We start from the raw sequence: 18,256 nt of genomic DNA, 5'->3' as shown, positions 1-18,256 counted from the left end.
AAACTATTTTATTCATTTTGCAGCACGCAAAAGCTCATGTGTTAAACTCATTGTTAAATTGTCTTCATGAGAGAAAAATGCACATCCCAGAACATTTCTTTTTGTGCAATGAACATCAACCAAATATAAAGAAGTATTATTAATCTTAGGTTAAATCTATCCCACCTGTAAAATCGAAGAGGTTAATAAGAAAAACAACATCCATTCAGATAGTTTTGATGTGAGTGTCTCATTTTGAGGTGAGAAAATGATAACCCCAAAGATGAACAATATCATTCCCCAGACAAGATAAATTAGAAAAATTCATCAAAGAATGTCATTCGTCAGTTGAGCTTTTATTCTGTGAGAGAAGACATCAGCAGCCTGTTCAGAAAGGACAAATAGCAAATGGTTTTGGCTTCTCAAGGCATACAGTGGTTGTTGTAATAATTCAATGCTGTATGGCAAGAAGTAAGTGGCCACAGACAATATGTAAATAAATGTGTCTGGCTGTATGACAATAAAACTATAAGAACAGTGACTGACCCACACTCAAACCTTGTATTTGAGTGACACCTCAGCTTGAAGTGCATTCACTTTAGCTTTTAGCAGTCACAGCGCTGCCCTTGACTCTCTAAAGTACCCTGTACTACCTGACCCTAGACCTGTCACCACACAGGCCTGAAAGTCCTTGTCAAGGAGCCAAGGAAGCAGCCCTGCTTCTCCCACTTGAGCGTGTATTGATTCACTTTGAAGGAACCTCAGGTGTAAACAAAGATTTTCCCACACAAACAGATGTTGTGGTCATTCTATGGCTTGGATGTGACTTAAGTGTGTTTCTCCAAAGGTTCATGTGTTGGGAGCTAGGTCTCCAGTGTCGTGAGGTGGGAGCTGATGGGAAATTCAGGAGGAAAGGTTTAGTGGAAGGTCACTGAGGACACCACCTTGGGAAGAGAATTCTGGTCCCTTGGAGTCAGTTCTTAGGAGAACAAGTTGTTACAAAAGCCCATACCTGAGTGAGTTGTCATAAAAGCCTGAGTCTCCCCCTCTGATTTCCTGTCTGAGATGGGATCCCTCCGGTTACATACACACCTGCCACTGCCATCCACCTTGATGGGATTAGTCAAGAGAATCCTCACCAGAACTAAACAGGGGTCAGCACCAGGACTTTGAGCCTCTGAAACTGTGACCTAAATAAACCTCTTTATATATATATATATATATATATATATATATATATATATATATATATATAAAGTTAATCTCCCTTTGGCATTTAGTTATAAAAACAACAATTGACTAATTGCCTCACATGTTACAAATATGTAGTTAAGTCAACAACCCTGAGAGAGATGTGTTCAGACAAGGAAAAAGTATCCTTGATGGGTACCTCCATTTACCCATGGACAAATTTACTATGAAGCAAACGACAAGAACTCTTTAGATCCCTAAACTGCAGAGCTCCTCCCAGCCCCTAAAAAGAGCATGTAATACATTTGCACAGTCTGTGCTTCTAAATGACGTGTCATCAGAGCTTCAGGTCCTCCCTGACTGTGAAGACTCTGCTCCAGATGCTGAGCAAAGGACTATCAATGAACATTCTCCCTATGCTACTATGCAAATTCTGTAAAGTTCCCCTAGTAAGTCACACTAGAGATCATCCACATACAGGAACAGCATGTACTTCATCTAGGCTGCCCCCTCCCTCCAAATCTTGGTTTACAACAGTGGACAGTAGCTTAGTCATCTCTGGAATTGACATATCAAGGCCTTTGGTATGAACAGAAAAGCCACTGGATGAGGAAATACCACAAAATAGGTATACTATAAAATAAGTACATCCTAAAAAGGGGATTCAAATTTTGAAACTAAAGAAAGGAGCAAAATTTTTAAAGTATGCATCTAATATTTTTTAAAAAGGGGGGAATTGTGGAAAAGAAGATGCTGAAGAATTAAAAGTGTTAATATAATTAATATAATTAAAAGTGTTAATATCAATGCCACACAGTATCTGAAGAGAAATGAACAGTAGAAGACAACAGAATAAGGACAAAAGCATTGGAAATAGGCAGTAAGTGGCTGTCGTTCTGTCTTGCTTTCTTTCCTTTCCTCTCTCTCTCTCTTCATTTTAGCAGAAGGGAAAAAAAAGATCTTTGCGAAACTTAAAAAAAAATCTATTACTTCCTAATGAGACCCACACTTAACTTCAATTTACTTTCAGGGCAGTTAACCTGCCACCCTTTAATCCACTGCATAATGCCACCAGGTAATGGAACTGTCACAAGACAATTCCACAGCTACCCACTGCTCCTTTTTTGGTTTTCTAAGGGAAGATTATTGAAGATTGTAGCTAATTTATGGCTACCTGGGCCTCTCTTGCTACAGGTACTGACACTAATGGATCTCAGCTCCACTTGGCAGAGAAATAAATGTGTTCTATAGATTGGCAATAAACAGGGCCACTGGCGGGGAAATCTGTTTCAGCAAGACCACCTACGGCTCAGAGAAAAAAGGAGAGACTGACAGGGAGAATTTGACTGCAGGAGTTATTCATGTATGATTTGTGATCAAGATGGCAAAGCTGCAGGTTTTTCTCTTTCAGAACATGTCCGGGTGAGACACCCACTGGCAACACTGCGGAGGCATTACATGGTGGTTCCTCACAGGGACTCAGATGACCTACTGTCCCCAGAGACCTTCCCAACCAGAAAGCAGAGCTGTCTGTCTCCACATGTCCCCAGGTTTTTCTCTTTCAGCTGTCTGTCTCCACATGTCCCCAGGTTTTTCTCTTTCAGAACATGTCCGGGTGAGACACCCACTGGCAACACTGCGGAGGCATTACTGGGTGGTTCCTCACAGGGACTCAGATGACCTACTGTCCCCAGAGACCTTCCCAACCAGAAAGCAGAGCTGTCTGTCTCCACATGTCCCCCCCACCCACCCCACCCCCGACAATAACGTGAGAGACTCTCTACTACATGGAAACTTGAATCTGGACTAAAAAATTGATCAGTAAACCATTGATACATTAGTGAAGATATTCGAATATAATATAGAACTCATAGGACCAGTTTCCCCACAAAAGCTACAATGAGATTTTCTATTTTTCTCCTCATAGAAGGAAAATAAGGACTTGACCACAGTTTGTCACACTTCATTCTTAGACCTGTTGATGGACGACTCTACCATACGGCTCCATGGTGATCTTTACATATCTGTCAAGTATGGGCCCTGATATTATGGGGTCTGATACTTATATCGTTACTTAGCAATTAGACATGAGCAGTGGGTGAGGAGTTTCTGAAAATAATTGGTACAGAACAAATTTGTTAATCAAGTCCTGCCTTGGTGCTACTGCAAGTTCTGATGAGATAGCTACTTCTGGACCCTTGCCTGATCTCAGCCTTAGAAACTATCCCTCTTACAACAGAAGGAAGATAGGTAAAATCAGGTGATAAGAACCAAAGGGCAAGGATATATTTGCTCAAAAGGGCCTAATGGATAAGATACCTTAAATAAGACCCTGCACAAACAATACAGACCGGAGATTTATAGGCCAAGGAAAGTGGAATGATTAAAATGAAACCACCAACCACAAATTCTGTAAAATGAGTTGCCCTACAGCTTACTGTAGTCTGTCCATTCAGAGCTGAGAGGTGACACTTGGATGGGACCTTCTAACAATCTCCCTCCGGCCCCAATAAAAGCGACACAAGTGAGTTGTTGCTCTCCCTCTTTGAGAAGGTCTGCTAGCTCTCTGGAGGGTGCTTTTCCACCTTATTCTTTCTCTTCTAATGAACTTTGCTATACTTTTACTAAGTCTCCTGTCTTGCTTGAAATCCTCTCCTGCAAAGACACAAGCCCCAAGAAAATGACACAATCTTCCATTATATTATCTTAGATATGATCTTAGGTCTTTTATCAATATGTGGATGCTAAAAAAAAAAACAAGTGGATCTGTATGTAGGAGAATGATTACTAGAGACGGAGAAGAGGGAGAGGAGAGAAGGTAAAGGGAACTTGGATAATGGTAACCAGTTAGACAGGAAGAATAAGTTCCAGTGTTCCATAGTCCAATGGAATGGCAGAAGTTCACAAAAACTTATTATTGATTTTATGAAGAATTGGAAGAGAGGAGCCCAAATTCCATAAGCACAAGGAAATGGAAATTCTAATTAGCCAAATCAACAAATTTAACTAATTAAATTTGTTAAAAATAGTGAATGTTAAAAAAAAAGAATGGGGCCAATAACATATTTTGGTTTAGTGCTGCCTGCAGTGATTATCTACTGAGGGCTGCTCCTGAAGAGCAAGATTCTCTGAAATATGAAACAATAAGCAATAAGCCCTGCCAAAAAATCTGATTTTAGTTTTTCAACTAGAAATGGGTTTCAAATCACTTCCATGTTTGTATTATTATTCCATTCTCAACCAAGTTATACTTTTGAAGATTTTTGTAGTTGTTTATTTCTTGTTTCGAGCAATAAAAAATACAAGTTATCTAATATTTTAAAGTCCTAATCTGAGGCCACAGAAATTAAAATATCTCAAAAATAAACAAAACAAAAAAACTTAAGAAATCTGTGCATTAATCCTTCTACCTGTTTAGCAAATATCTATTATCAACCAGGCATTACTAGACAGGCATGAGAGACAGTTTAAGAAGACATGCTATTTCTGTTCAGAATGCTCAGTTTATTCATGAGCTTAAGCATATAAACAGACAAAATTGCCTATATTTTCATCCAAATAAGTACAAAATGCTACAAGATTACTGAGGAAAAAAAAATATCCCAGATTTAGAAGATGGAATAGGCATGTGCCAAGTAGCAAAAGGAGAGAAATGATTTTCAGCCAGAGCTTTTGCAAAGGCATAAAGGCCAGGAAGAACGGATTCTCAGAAAAAGGGAACCTCAGCACCCTTAAAGCAAAGGAAGAGTGAGTTTGGGTTGAAAAGAACAAGAAATATGGCTGAACATTCTCATTAGGACCAGAACCCAAAAGGATTTGTTCCTAGCACAGGATTTTTCGTGATCTAACTAGAAAAAGATCTTATAATGTTTTTAAGTAGAGAAATGACATATCTCATTTTCACTTTGCATAAATCTAATTCTGTATGGAAGAAGGGAGGTATTGCAGAAGGATACAGAGAAAGCTGCTGCAGACTTCCAGGTGTTAGTAGGCAAAAGCCTAAAATACAGTTTGATTATTGTAGACGCTTTTATTTAAACAATGCCATGCATGCTAAAATCATAGGGAAAAAAACAGATTTAATTGAGAATAAATATTAGATTCTGTTTCTTTCTATGGTGTTACTGGAAGGAGACTAGTCCTCCCACTGGATGGGATGAAGTAAGATGGAGGAGCCTGGGTAAGGGGAAATGACCCTTGTTGGAGTTCAGGGCAGCTGAAGAGCTGAGAACAGGAGACAGGGCCTGCGGTGGGTGAGCCTCATCATCCTTGGGAAGGGCTGGCCAGGTAGGCACAAGAGCAAGAAGGATTAACTAAGGCTCCTAGAGATCAATTGTTATAGGGAGGTGAATCACAACTGGAAGAACACCTCAGTGACACCCCAGAGAGCCAGTCAGAGAGCAACACACCAAATCTTGGAGTAAGTTCTATCCTTACAAGGATAAAACCTACTCAAACTATTAGCCATTCAGCCAATACGATGAGGTACAATGTCCTCAACTCACAGGGGAAAAAAGCTATGGCCTCTTTAAATACAAGCTCACGTCTAAAGTTGCATTATTATTATTATTATTATTATCACATAGTTATACATAAGAGTGAAGTTCATTTTGACATGCTCCATTTCAATCCCCGGTACTTCCTCTTCCCCTTCCCTCCTCCTTCCCACTAATCCCCATTCACCACTCCACTGGTTTCCTTATTTATTTATTTTTAATTGGTGCATTATAGTTATATATAAAATTGGAATGCACTGTGATATACTCATGCACGCACATAGCAAAATTTGGTCAACTTCATTCCCCAGTTCTGCCCAGTTCCCTTCCCTCCTCCCTCTCTTATTGTCCCTCACTTCTACTCTACTGATCTCCCTTCTATTTTCAGGAGAAAAGTGAATCACAGGAAAATAAAGTTGTTTTTTGTTTCAAACAAAGCAGCCAGAGAGATTTACAAGGTGACCTAGAGGTGAACTCTAGGCAGCTGAACTTGCAGAGCCATCCTGTTCTACCCTTTTAAGTGACCTAGAAGTGAACTTTGTTCATTCTAATGCTAAATTCTCTACTCACCAGTGATTCTTCGCATCATTTTTAGAACATGTGATGATGCCAAGGCATGATGTCAGACTAAGCATACTCAAGAGTGTATCTGCCTCTACTTGGGACAGTGAATCTGTCCTGCATGAATATACATGAGTTTCCTCAATAAAATCCCTTTGCTTTGTTTGCTGTGGAGACACTGCATTAGAATCATTGCCATTATGTTCCTTACTTGCTACAAGTAATAAACCTCTCTGCACTCTTACCTCCTGGTTGTGTTTATCAGCTTTGATTCATCAAAGGAAGAACCCATTGCTTTTGGTTAGGAAACAGAGCCTAAAACCAAGCCCATCCAAGGTCTATATACAAATCAGAGTTTGGAAGTTGAGCCACATGGTGTTGTAAAAAGGGTTCACTTGATGCTTTGACTGTATCCCTTGTTGCTTTTAAATTTACTTGTTTTTTCTTTTTCTCAAACTTTTCCCAATTGTTCTCCTCCCTGATCTTCTTTTCCCTGATTTTTCCCCTAAACTTCTCCCTGATCTTCTTTTTACTCAATGAACTCTTAAAAACACCCTGTTCCCCATGATGGGCAGAATCACAGGCTCTAGATAGGTATCCATTGTTTCTCCTTTGCTAGCAAAGCAATTGAGAAACTGAAGTGACTCCATTTTTGAGAAACCAGCCTCTACCTCAGAGCAAAGTCTGTCCAAGGAAGGGGGCATGACCCTTGTCCTTGGAAAAACCCACAGAGCACTTCTAGGCAGATAGTTACCCTGCTGAGTTGTTTGTCCAATAACAGGAGAGATCTGCTGCCCAGGTGTCCCTGACTCAGTCAGGCTAGGTGGGGACCCATAGCAACCCCCTAGCAGCTACCAATCAGCATGAGACAGGGAAATATCTGGGATGCCAGATGACCCTTCCAGTAGTTTATGGTGGTTGATAACATGTTAGGAAACCATGTAGTTCAGCACATACTCTCCTCATGGCTTAAACCAATCAGTTCAAATGAATCCCCCTCTTGTACTAACCAATCACCCCTCCCCAACTTGTTCCTGCCAGTGAATGTGCTAATCAATGTTAAGAGTTGTTATTTGATTTTCCCGAGGTGTGTGATGATTTGCTAAGAGATGCTATGACGTATGTGAAGTCCCTGCCTTCCCCAAAGAGTGTATAAAACTGCTGCAAACCCTGGGCTTGGGGCCTCTCAGCTGTGCCCAGAGGACCAAGCTAGCTCGAAATAAACACCTCTTTGCTGCTCACATCGATCTTGGTCTCTGATGGTCTTTTGTGGGTCCCGAACTCGAGCATATCATGTCTATTGTTTCTCCTTTACTAGCAAAGCAATAAAATATTTTCTTGTTCCTCAAGATCTTGTCTTCATTATTGGATTGGTGTCAAGGAGGAGGATGGAGCTTTTGGTTACAGTGTCAGCAGAGTTTAGGGAATACCTTAAGCTTTCTGCATCTCCACCCAAAGGAAGCAAAAAGCCTATGCAAATGCAAGGTGGAGTCACAGTCATTGATAACATGTTTAGAAATCACCAGACAGGAAAAGAAACAACCACCAAAAAAAGGATCTACACTTGAGAAAATAAGTGGTCAACAGTAATAGTAATCGACCCTGACAATGATGTCTATGAAGTTGAACTTATCAGAAAAGAACATTAAAGCAGCTATTGTAAATGCATTTCAAAAAATTAAAGGAGATACAATCTTGTTGAGCTAATGTTTAAGTAAATTTCAAAAAAGAATCAGGAGCCATAAGAATGTAAATTCTAGAACTACTTGTACAATAGCTTAAATGAAAATTTCACTTGATATATGTAAGAGGAGATGAAAGATGACAGAAGAACCTAAAAAAAAAAAAAAGATCACTAGCGACTTTGCAGCCTGAAGAACAGACAGAAAAAAAGATGAAGCAAAAATAAATTCTTCTACATTGACAACAGAAGTGATACTATTCACAACCACTTCAGGTAACAATCTGGCAGTTTCTTATAAAGGTTAACATAGAGTTACCAAGTGACCTAGAAATTACACTGCTATGTTTTTATGCAAAGGAGATAGAAACATAGATCCTTCAAAAAGACTTGCATATGAATATTAGTGGCAGAGTTATTTAGAAATATAAGGTCCTTGCTTAGCATCTGGATGGCCATTTTAAGGAAAAAGTTTCGCTTTCCCACCCAAGGGCATTTCTGAGAAAAGTACCAACCCAACCCTTAACTGCCTGAATTATGACCCACCCAGCTCTGACTCCTGAGCTTCCCCCAAAGAACTCCCCGAACTCAGGCCTGTTTTGCCTCTCTCTCCTATAGAGAGATGACCTTCATTTGTCAGTTCTGACAAATAAACTCTCCTGTGTATCTTGGCCTGGTCTTGTCTTTCATTTCTTGCTTTCCCATCTCTCATTCCTCACTTTTCCTTCAAGAAATATATAAAAACTGGCAACAGCCTAAATGGCCTCCTCAGGTAAATGAATAAACAAATGTTTGTCTATTCCTACAAAAAGAGTACTCATAATCAACAACCAAAAAAAAAGTGACAGAAATCCTACCTATGGTTGCTGAGGTTGAAAGAATGACTGCAAACCCTCGCTGCTCTGTCACTGTGACTGACTTTTAAAATGGACATGTTTCTTTCTCTTCTTCTGCTCCTCTCTAATCTCTTCCTCTTTCTTCCCCATCCTAGGCAGAATTATCTGTCCTTGAGCACACACCCACCACAGACAGGATCCAAGTAATTGCAACTTTGAAAATGGCACCAGAAGATCTAAGAAATGACATCTCCCAAATTAACAAGCTATTTACAACTCTAGACAGAGAACATGTGGGGTTTCGCCTTTGAATCACCTCTTTAAAAGCCCCCTGCTCTCCCTAATGAATAGAATCCAGTCCCTGGGACAGGAATACTCGGTGTTTCTCCTTTGCTAGCAAAGCAATAAAACTTCTTTTTCCTTTTTTCTCAAAATCATGCCCTTGTTATTGGATTGGCATCGGGGACGAGGACTGAGCTTCCGGTAACACAAAGACCAGGCAGTAAGTTTCTAGAGAGATGAAAATATTCTTTCCTTTACTGTGGTAATAGCTAACCACAGAGGTACAAAAATTGCTCAAAGTAACCAAATTACTCATTTAAAATATGAGTATTGTATTGCATGTTACATCTTCCACAAAACATTGGTTAAAATTTTAATTTTAGTTTAGTCAGATTTGGGTGCTTTAAAGACAATGTGCCATTAAGTTGCAACTAGAAGTGTCCTTTTTTGTCCATAAACAGACTGTAACACTGAAATTAAGCATTTATTTTGTTCAACATAAGGTTACCTATAAAGCATTTGTTATGATTCCATACTGTATACAATCATTGATACCAGTGTTGAGAATCAGGATCTGAGTTTCATCCTCCCAGTGTTGAAGAATGTACACCTGAGAAATGCCGAGGCCAGAGCAAAAAGTTTATTTAAATAATAGAACAGAGAGAGAGGAGCTCCAAAGTTGGTGCCCAAGGGAGTGGAGGTGTCCTGCCCCTTCCTCCTGTTATCTTGCCTAAGTGACCAGTGACCAAAAGCCTGGAGAGAAACTACCCAGAAAGGCTGCAAGAGAACTGCCCAGGGGGAACTCATTAACAACTCCTTGTCGGAAGGAACAGTTCCCTGGAGGCAGGTGACCTTGGCAACAGGTTAGAGCAGGGAGAAGTACTCTGAGGTATCATCATTTTATTTCCTTTGAATCAGCCCCCATCTTCCTGATGCAATCCCTCACTGTCTACACTGTCCTTTTGTCCCAGAGGCACCATGAACAACTGAGTTACAGTATTTTAACTTCTGTATTAAATTCTGATGACATATTGGTGATGACATCTTCAGTTATTATAACAACACAGTATAGCATCCTTTTTTTTTCCCAAAAGCACAGCTGGGGTGTGGAAAAGGAAGATTCTCAAAGTTAAGAATATACCTATGAGGTACTGGAGAATAAAACTGACCAAATTATGTTATATGCATATACAAATATGCCAAAATAAATCCCACTACTGTGTATAATTATAATGCACATATAAAAATTAGTTTTAAAAAATACATGTATAAAAATATCAAAGAATATATATTTTGTGTTTAATGGTTATATATATATATATTCATAAGGTATATTAAACTTTATTATACATTCTATATACTAAAACTTACCACTATAAAATCTATATTTAATGTTAAATTAAATGTCATGCTTTAAAGTGTTGAGGCAATTATTTCTATTCTGGTTTTGCTAAATGAATAGGATAGGGTACCTTCTAAGAACTGAACTTTTAAAGACAACTAACAACCTGATTTTTAGTTGATCCTGTTACTTCATTTGCTGAGTCATGTGTTGAGAAACTGATGTGACTGTATTTTTGAGAAACCAGCCTCTACCTCAGAGCAAAGCCTGTCCAGGTAAGGGGATGTGACCCTTGTCCTTGGAAAGACCCACAGAGCACTCCTAGGCACATTCCCACCCTGCTGAGTTGTTTATCTACAAATAACAGGAGAGATCTGCAGAGCCAGGTGTCCCTGACTCAGTCAGGCTAGGTGGGGACCCATAGCAACCCCCTAGCAGCCACCAATCAGCATGAGACAGGGAAATACCTGGGATGCCAGATGACCCCCCAGTAGTTTATGGCGGTTGATAACATGTTGGGAAACCATGTAGCTCAGCATGTATTCCCCTCCTGGCTTAAACCAATCAGTTCAAATGAATCCCCCTTTTGTGCTAACCAATCATCCCTACCCGCCAGTGAATGTGATAATCAATGTTAAGAGTTGTTGTTTGATTTTCCCGTGGTGTGTGATGATTTGCTAAGAAATGCTATGATATATGTAAAGTCCCTGCCTTCCCCAAAGAGTGTATAAAACTGCTGCAAACCCTGGGCTTGTGGCTTCTCGGGGTCACCAATTACTGTGTGCGCACACGGAGGACCAAGCTAGCTCACAATAAACGCCTCTTTGCTGCTTACATCCATCTTGGTCTCTGGTGGTCTTTTGGGAGTCCCAAACTCAAGCATAACATTGTATCTTCTGAGTTGCAGGGCTACAGAGTTAACTGAAGGAATTTTGATTGGAGTGTATAAGTGTGTGTGTGTGTGTGTGTGTGGGAGGGTGTATGTGTGTGTCTCCACATGTGTGTGTTCTTTTTATTGTTTTTGAATGGGTATAAAGAAATGCAATAATCAAACATATGTGGTTTTCTCTGTTGTAACTTTTCACTTCTGTATACAAAGTTAGAATATATTATAGTTAATTGAGGTCAATAAATATTTGATGAAAATTAAATTGGTATGAATAAGTCTAAAAACTGTTTTCATATAAGAAAACTTTATCTGGTCAGGGGTTTGGAACTGAGAATAGTTTTTAAATCAAGGACCTTAGGGGACTAAAATGATCCTCACATAGCTTGGTCATACTTCCCTAATGAAATATCTATCATCCAGTGAGCTGCTGATTTGCACTAGGCCCTGGGCTGAGCTCTGGGGATTTAAAAATAAAATTGTCAAGTGTCTGCAATCAAGGAGAACACACTCTTGGAACCCTGTCACTCAATTAGTATGTTCTCTAGAAAGGCAGAAATAGGATAGAATGATGATGACCAAGAGTGGAAATACTTTAAAAGTGACACTTAGATTTAAATAATATGGTCTGGTATAATTGAATATGCTATGGCTTGGATCTGGAATGTTCTCCCAAAGTTCAGGTATATAAAGTATGTCCCCCAAGGCAGCAAGGTTCAGAGGTGGAATTTTTAGGCAATGATTGGCTTGTGAGGGCACTGACCTCATGGACTAATCCACTGACAGGCTAATGCACTATTGGGAGGTGGGACATAGTTGGAAGAAGTAGCTCAGTGGTGGCATGACCTACAAGGGTCTATCTTCTCTCCTGCCCCTAACTCTCTGTTTTTTCTCCTGCCTTCTTCCTTCCCAGATCCCATGAACAAAGCAACTTTCCTCTACTACTGGCTTCCACCATGATGTTTCTGCCTCGAAGCCAGCTAATCATAGACTGAATCCTCTAAAACCATGAACCCAAATGAATTTTTCTTCCCCTAAGTTCTTTTCAGGTACTTTTGCCACAGTAATGAAAAACGGGCAACAAATATGGTATACTTATAATATTATAAAAATATATGAAAAAATAGGATAAAAATTCTTGTGCTAGCTATGACATGAAGGATGTGAACTTGGAGCTGTGAGGAAAAAAAGATCTCAGAGCCCTGTGTCTAAAAATCAAGAATAAAAAATTTAAAAGGAAGGCCTTAACAGAAAGATACAGAGACAAGAAGAGCAGAGAGATGGGTCTTTGTGAAGCCCAGCTATCTTTATCCAGTCCCGTATCCTTCTGTAACTTAGAGCAAAACCATTCACTCCAAAAAGGAGAGAGGACAATGATGGTTCCTTGACTGGGAACAATGTTCATTTCAAATGTAGGATTTGCTTGTTTGGCTAAAGGGAGCATCTATTAGGTGGCATGTGGCATGGCCCCTGTCTCAGGCCACTTCCTATGCCTGAGATGTTCAGGAAAAGTAGGGGCATCGGATCAACACGATATTGAATTAATGGAAGAACAGTGTCTATGGTGACTTCCAGGTACTTGTGAGTCCTTTGACAGTATAAACAGAATGGTTGGTGTGTTTGTCTGTATTGTTGGTTTTTTTTTTTAATTTTATTTACTTATTCTTTATTTTTATAAAGGAAATTTCACATCTTGTGTCAGACTTGTAGAATTCAGCTCTCAAATGAAATGGTTGAAAATCGCCATTTGACAGCCACCTATGGTATATCTGTGCATACCAAATATTCAATAAAGGCGAAGGGATGATGTTGATAGATGTGGCACCCGAAGACAAGTATGAATATGAAAGTGAGGAAACTCTTAGGAGGAGAACAGAGTCAGGAATCCTAAGAAAGGAAGAGCTCACCCACAGGGAAGATCACAGGAAGACAGAGGGGAATGGCCTAAATTGTGACAAAGATATTCTCGAAGACTTTAACCTTTTGGAAACCTTAGATGGAAAGCGTGAAGAAACTAAGGATTTTTTTGTTGTTGTTGTTGTCTGCTTGTTTTTGTTTTTAATGTTATAAAATGAAGCAGTTATAAGATGTGCTAAATATAAACTACTGATCTGGTAAATGGTGGACCATTTTTCTTAAAAGATGAGGCAGCCACACATTCTTATGATAAAAGGTGACAGATAAACTTGTGCTTATTCAAAACCCAAAGTACACATCTTCAAACAAAAAATTATACATGTTTTCAAAGGAGGATTTGAAAGGAGCTTTAAACATAGCCTCTGTTTCAAAATTTATGTTCACCACTCAGTGGATAATTAATCTTCACATTCTGCTCATTATATGCTTTGAAAAAAAAAATAAAAAGAAACAGTATGATTCTTGAGAGCAAGAATAATCCTATAAAAAGATAATAATTCCTTTTCACACAGTCTCTTAATAAAATGAACTCTTTAAAAAATAAACCACTCCTGACCAAAAAAAAAAAAAAAAAAAATATTCCTTGAGCTTTTGGTACTGAAGGAGCTAAAAGGCTTGCACTTTTAATAAATTGCTAGGGTCTTTGGACCCAGGAAAGGTGAACTGAGGAGAGTAAACTCAAGGGATCCCACACTGTTCTCACCTGCCTCTTATGACTCCTCTGTTGTCATCTTCTTTAAAGACACAGTTGTCACTTCCCTAATACGTCTCGACATCTTGAGTCACATACTGATTCTAGGATTTGTCTCCTGGGTACAAATCCCACAGATTTTTCCTTCCTAGTTGATCCTACAGGCTCTGGGCCTGCCCTCCACCCTTCATTTCTTACATCACAAATGACCTCTGCCATCATTCTTACAGCTAGTGGGGGCTTTCTCAGAAAACTGCCACTTCCCTTGAGGCCCGGATTTTCTCCTGCTGCTGTGGACAGAAGGAGCTCTCCGCCCACCCCCACCCCCATTCATATGCTGAAGCTTAGTCCTCAGTGTGTTGATATTTGGAAGTGAGCCCTTTAGGAGGTGATCCCTGGGATCAATGCATGGTAAGAGTCTCAGCTCAGTGTTTTCCCCTTATGCCTTTCCATCCCATCTGCTCCATGGGGCATACTATTCAGGTTTGTCTTGGAAGCAGATGACATGCTGCTCTGGCCAGACCCAGATGGTCATTTGAGAAAAGATTTAGCACAGACTTCCATGTGTGGCTCTGACTTTAAAAATATCAAAGAGATCCAATGTGAAGGTCCGGATAGAAGGTGACAAGAAAAAATAGATTTTACTTCTGGGTGACAAATTTACAGAAGGCTTTAAAATTAAGTGAAGTAAAAGGAAACCATTAGCTCTGTAGACCTTTAAGGTCAGGGAAGTGTTCCTGGAACATTCAGATATTATTAGCTGTGGATTACAATTTATTATTGAAAGAGTATCTTTTTAAATATCATTTTAATCCATCACTCTGCAAGTAATTGTTGCCAAAAGCTTAGTCCTTATCCTCAAATACTAGAAATAAATATTAAAAAAATAAAAAAAATAAAAGTTGCAGTGGCAGAGCAGGAAGGGTTATATTCAACGCATAAAGTGGACCACTGTTACATAATTACCTAAATAATTACATAATTACCTTAGAATGCTTAGATTTATAAGGACCTTAGGGATTTTTTAGTGAAACATCCTCAGTTTAGGAAGGAAGAAACAAGAAAATCTATTTAATTCATCCAATATCATGCAAATTAATTTGAACAGAAAGAGCCCAGGTCTTTGGACATATTAAGAAATCTTGCTATTACCACAGATTACTCTATCAGATTTCTCTGAAATTTATAGTATAATCTATTACCCTTCAGCTTATCCTAATAATTTTTTAAAATATATTTTTTAGATGTTTATGGACCTTTATTTTATTCATTTATTTATATGAGGTGCTGAAAATTGAACCCGGTGCCTCACACATGTGAGGCAAACGCTCTATCACTGAGCCACAACCCCAGCTCCTTATCTTAATAATTTTCAATTATCACAGAATTCTACAGTAAACCACCTGTGTCTAGCTATTTTAAACAACACCTTTCATGAAAATTCTCCTTGACCAGTGCAGTCCCCTCCTGATAACTAAGGACTGACACCTCCCAAAGCACCAGTCTCCTCCTGTTGAACTGTCAGTTCATACTCCATAGAGTTTACAAACTTGCTCATCACAACTATATCTGGAACTTCAATTATGTCATTTAATTAAATAATATGTAAAGTAGTGAAGTATTTGTTTAAAAAAGTAGATAACTTAAATTCTGTGAAAACTACATTCAATGTTTTAGAAGAAATAAAGTAAAAAATTGCTGCAAATAAATTGCCCATTGTACAACTGACATGTGCTGGTTAATTAAATAAACATATAAAAGGAATCCATCTTCACACCATTGCCTACATGGGAAATTCTTTTTCACATATTAGAACAACCTTGTAATCCTGAAAGATTCAGTGTGGGCATAGTTATGCCAAAACAGGTTAGAACTCTTGGCAGTAAATCCATGTGCAAAGTATCAACAATAAGAAAAAAAAAAAAACACTTTTTTGTCTTGCATACACAAGCAACATGTGCTTGCAGATATGTGCAATTAAAATCACTCCTACAGAATACAAAGCTTTTAATGCCACATGTCAGTATTTATTTTGCCAATTCACAAATGTTCTACCTACTTCCCAAACTGACCAAAGTCATTTCAAAACAAACTCCTAAAAGTACATTTGTCAATTAATACAAAAGGAAAAAAAAAAAGTAACAGGAGAGAATAAAGAAATAACTATGTAAATTGGGATATTGAAAGCCAGACCCTCTTCACCAGCACAGTCAGCTCCTAAGAAGTTACAATCCCAGAGCTGGAAGATCGGGCTATTAAAAACAATTCCAATGTAATCATTTTGTGCTCACAGTAAAACGAGTCTAAAATGGGCATTTTACAAACATGCTATGAATCAAAGGGTTTTACGGTTTAGATACTAGATGTCCCCCCAAAAGCTTATGTGTGAGACAATGTAAGAAAATTTAGCGGTGAAACGATTACGTTATGAGAGTTTTAACGTAATCAGTGCATTAATCCTCTGATAGGGATTAACTGGGTGTTAACTGTAGGCAGGTTGGGTATAGCTAAACGGGGTTGGGGGGTAGTGTCAATGGGCATGTGCTTTGGGTTTATACTTTGGCCTTGGTAAGGGGACCCTCTCTCTGCTTCCTGTCACTATGGCCTTAGCTGCTTTCCTCCACCACACCCTTCTGCCATGATGTCCTGTCTCACCTTGGGCCCAGAGCAACAGAGTCGGCCATCTATAGACTAACATCTCTGAAATCATGAACCCCCAAATGAACTTTCCCTCCTCTAATTGTTCTCATCAGGTCTTTTTGGTCACAGGGGTGAAAGGGCTGACTAAAATAAAGGGGAAAGGCAGGGGCCACAGGCAGCCTATGGGAAGGCAGAATGGCTACCCCTCCTGAGCTGGAGAAGCCCATTCATGCTGATAAGTGGTGCTCTGCTTCAGCTGGCACAGAGTTCACCTGTCTCATGCATTCCCTAAGGCAAGGATAATGTCTGGCTGCTTAGGTTCAAATGGGTTGCAGGGCCAAGATCCCAAAGGAACTAACAGAAAGGAGCTGTGCTAGCTGCAGTGGCACATGCCTTTTATCCCAGCTACTCCAAGGTTGAGGCAGGAGATTGCAAATTGGAGGTCAACCTTGGCAATTTGGCAAGGCTCTGTCTCAAAAAAAGAAGGGGGGGGGTGGGCTGGGGAGGAGGCTGGGGATGTAGGTCAGTGGTAGAGCACTGCTGAATTTAATCTACAGTCCTGAGAAAAAACAAAGTATCCCCAATGGGATGGGGAAGTAGCTCAGTGGCAGAGAGGCCTTGGTACAAAAAAAAAAAAAAAAAAAAAAAAAAAAAAAAAAAAGAGGCCCCAGTACAAAAAAAAAAAAAAAAAAAAAAAGGAAAAACAACATTTCTTCTATGGGTTAGGGATGCAACTCAGTGGCCGGGGGCATGTCTAGCATGTGTGAGGCTCCAGTTTCCATCCCCTGTACCAGAAACAACAAAACCAATCCCCTGTTCCTTCCCATTCTCTTTTCCTGCCACACAACACCACCTTCCAGTTCTGAGCTCCCTTTCCAGAGATTGCCCACTCTTCCCACTTCATCTACCATCTGAGGCTCAGAAAAATTCCAAGACCAGATCAAATGGCATCTTTTATGAGTAGCTTGCTGTGAACCTTCCCCATACCTTCCATTTCTCAGCTTTATGTTCCCGTAGCATTCATTTCCCACCCCTATCAAGCCCTTGCCTGCTGATCACAACAGGCGGCATCTGCAGCATGCTGTCAGGCTCTCCCCTGCAAAGATGCTGGTACCTTCATCTCTTGCCAGCACCAAGCACAGGCCTGGATCTCAGCTTATGTGCACTGCAATAATGATTCTGACAGCTGACATGATACTGTTAGAATAAAATGTCTACCGCTATCATTTACTGATTGCCTTTGATGAAACTGAACTAGGTATTTGCAGTATTTTATATAATTTAATACTTAAACAAATATAAGAAGGAGCCACTGTTTTCTCATTTTATCCTGAGATTGAAAAACTGTTTAAATGCTTTCCACAAGCCCTTGAGACTAACAAGTAGCAGAACAGAGATTTAAACCAGGTCTCTGTGAATCCAAAATCAATGTCCTTTCTAATTAGAAACTTGCAAATTCAACCTGAATGATACTTGGATGTGCTTTAAATATGTGACACATTTTCAGTTTGAGATTCCACATATGTACAAGCTCTAGTGACATTAACTAATCTAATTCCCTAATCATGCAAAATGGTCCTAATATTGATAATTGGCTACACAACACAATTTTCAAAATATCTGAAAGATTTCACATTAATATATCCTAACCTACTAGTAAATATTAGTCTCTATTTAGCCTATCAACAAGGATTCTTGATGAAACATTTATTTATTTACAGTATTTTAAGGGAAAAAAAGATGGGGTGTTTGAG

At 39.3% G+C, this 18,256-nt stretch overlaps 1 protein-coding gene across 1 annotated transcript in view; it reads right to left on the bottom strand.

The window, feature by feature from the left end:
* Pxdnl (peroxidasin like) overlaps positions 1–18,256 on the bottom strand; it is a 454,066-nt gene that overhangs the window by 59,375 nt on the left and 376,435 nt on the right. The window lies entirely within an intron of this gene.

The sequence above is a fragment of the Urocitellus parryii genome, chromosome 7 (genome assembly GCF_045843805.1).
Source record: "Urocitellus parryii isolate mUroPar1 chromosome 7, mUroPar1.hap1, whole genome shotgun sequence".
Taxonomy (NCBI): Eukaryota; Metazoa; Chordata; class Mammalia; order Rodentia; family Sciuridae; genus Urocitellus; species Urocitellus parryii.
This window is presented reverse-complemented; position numbering and strand designations above follow the sequence as displayed.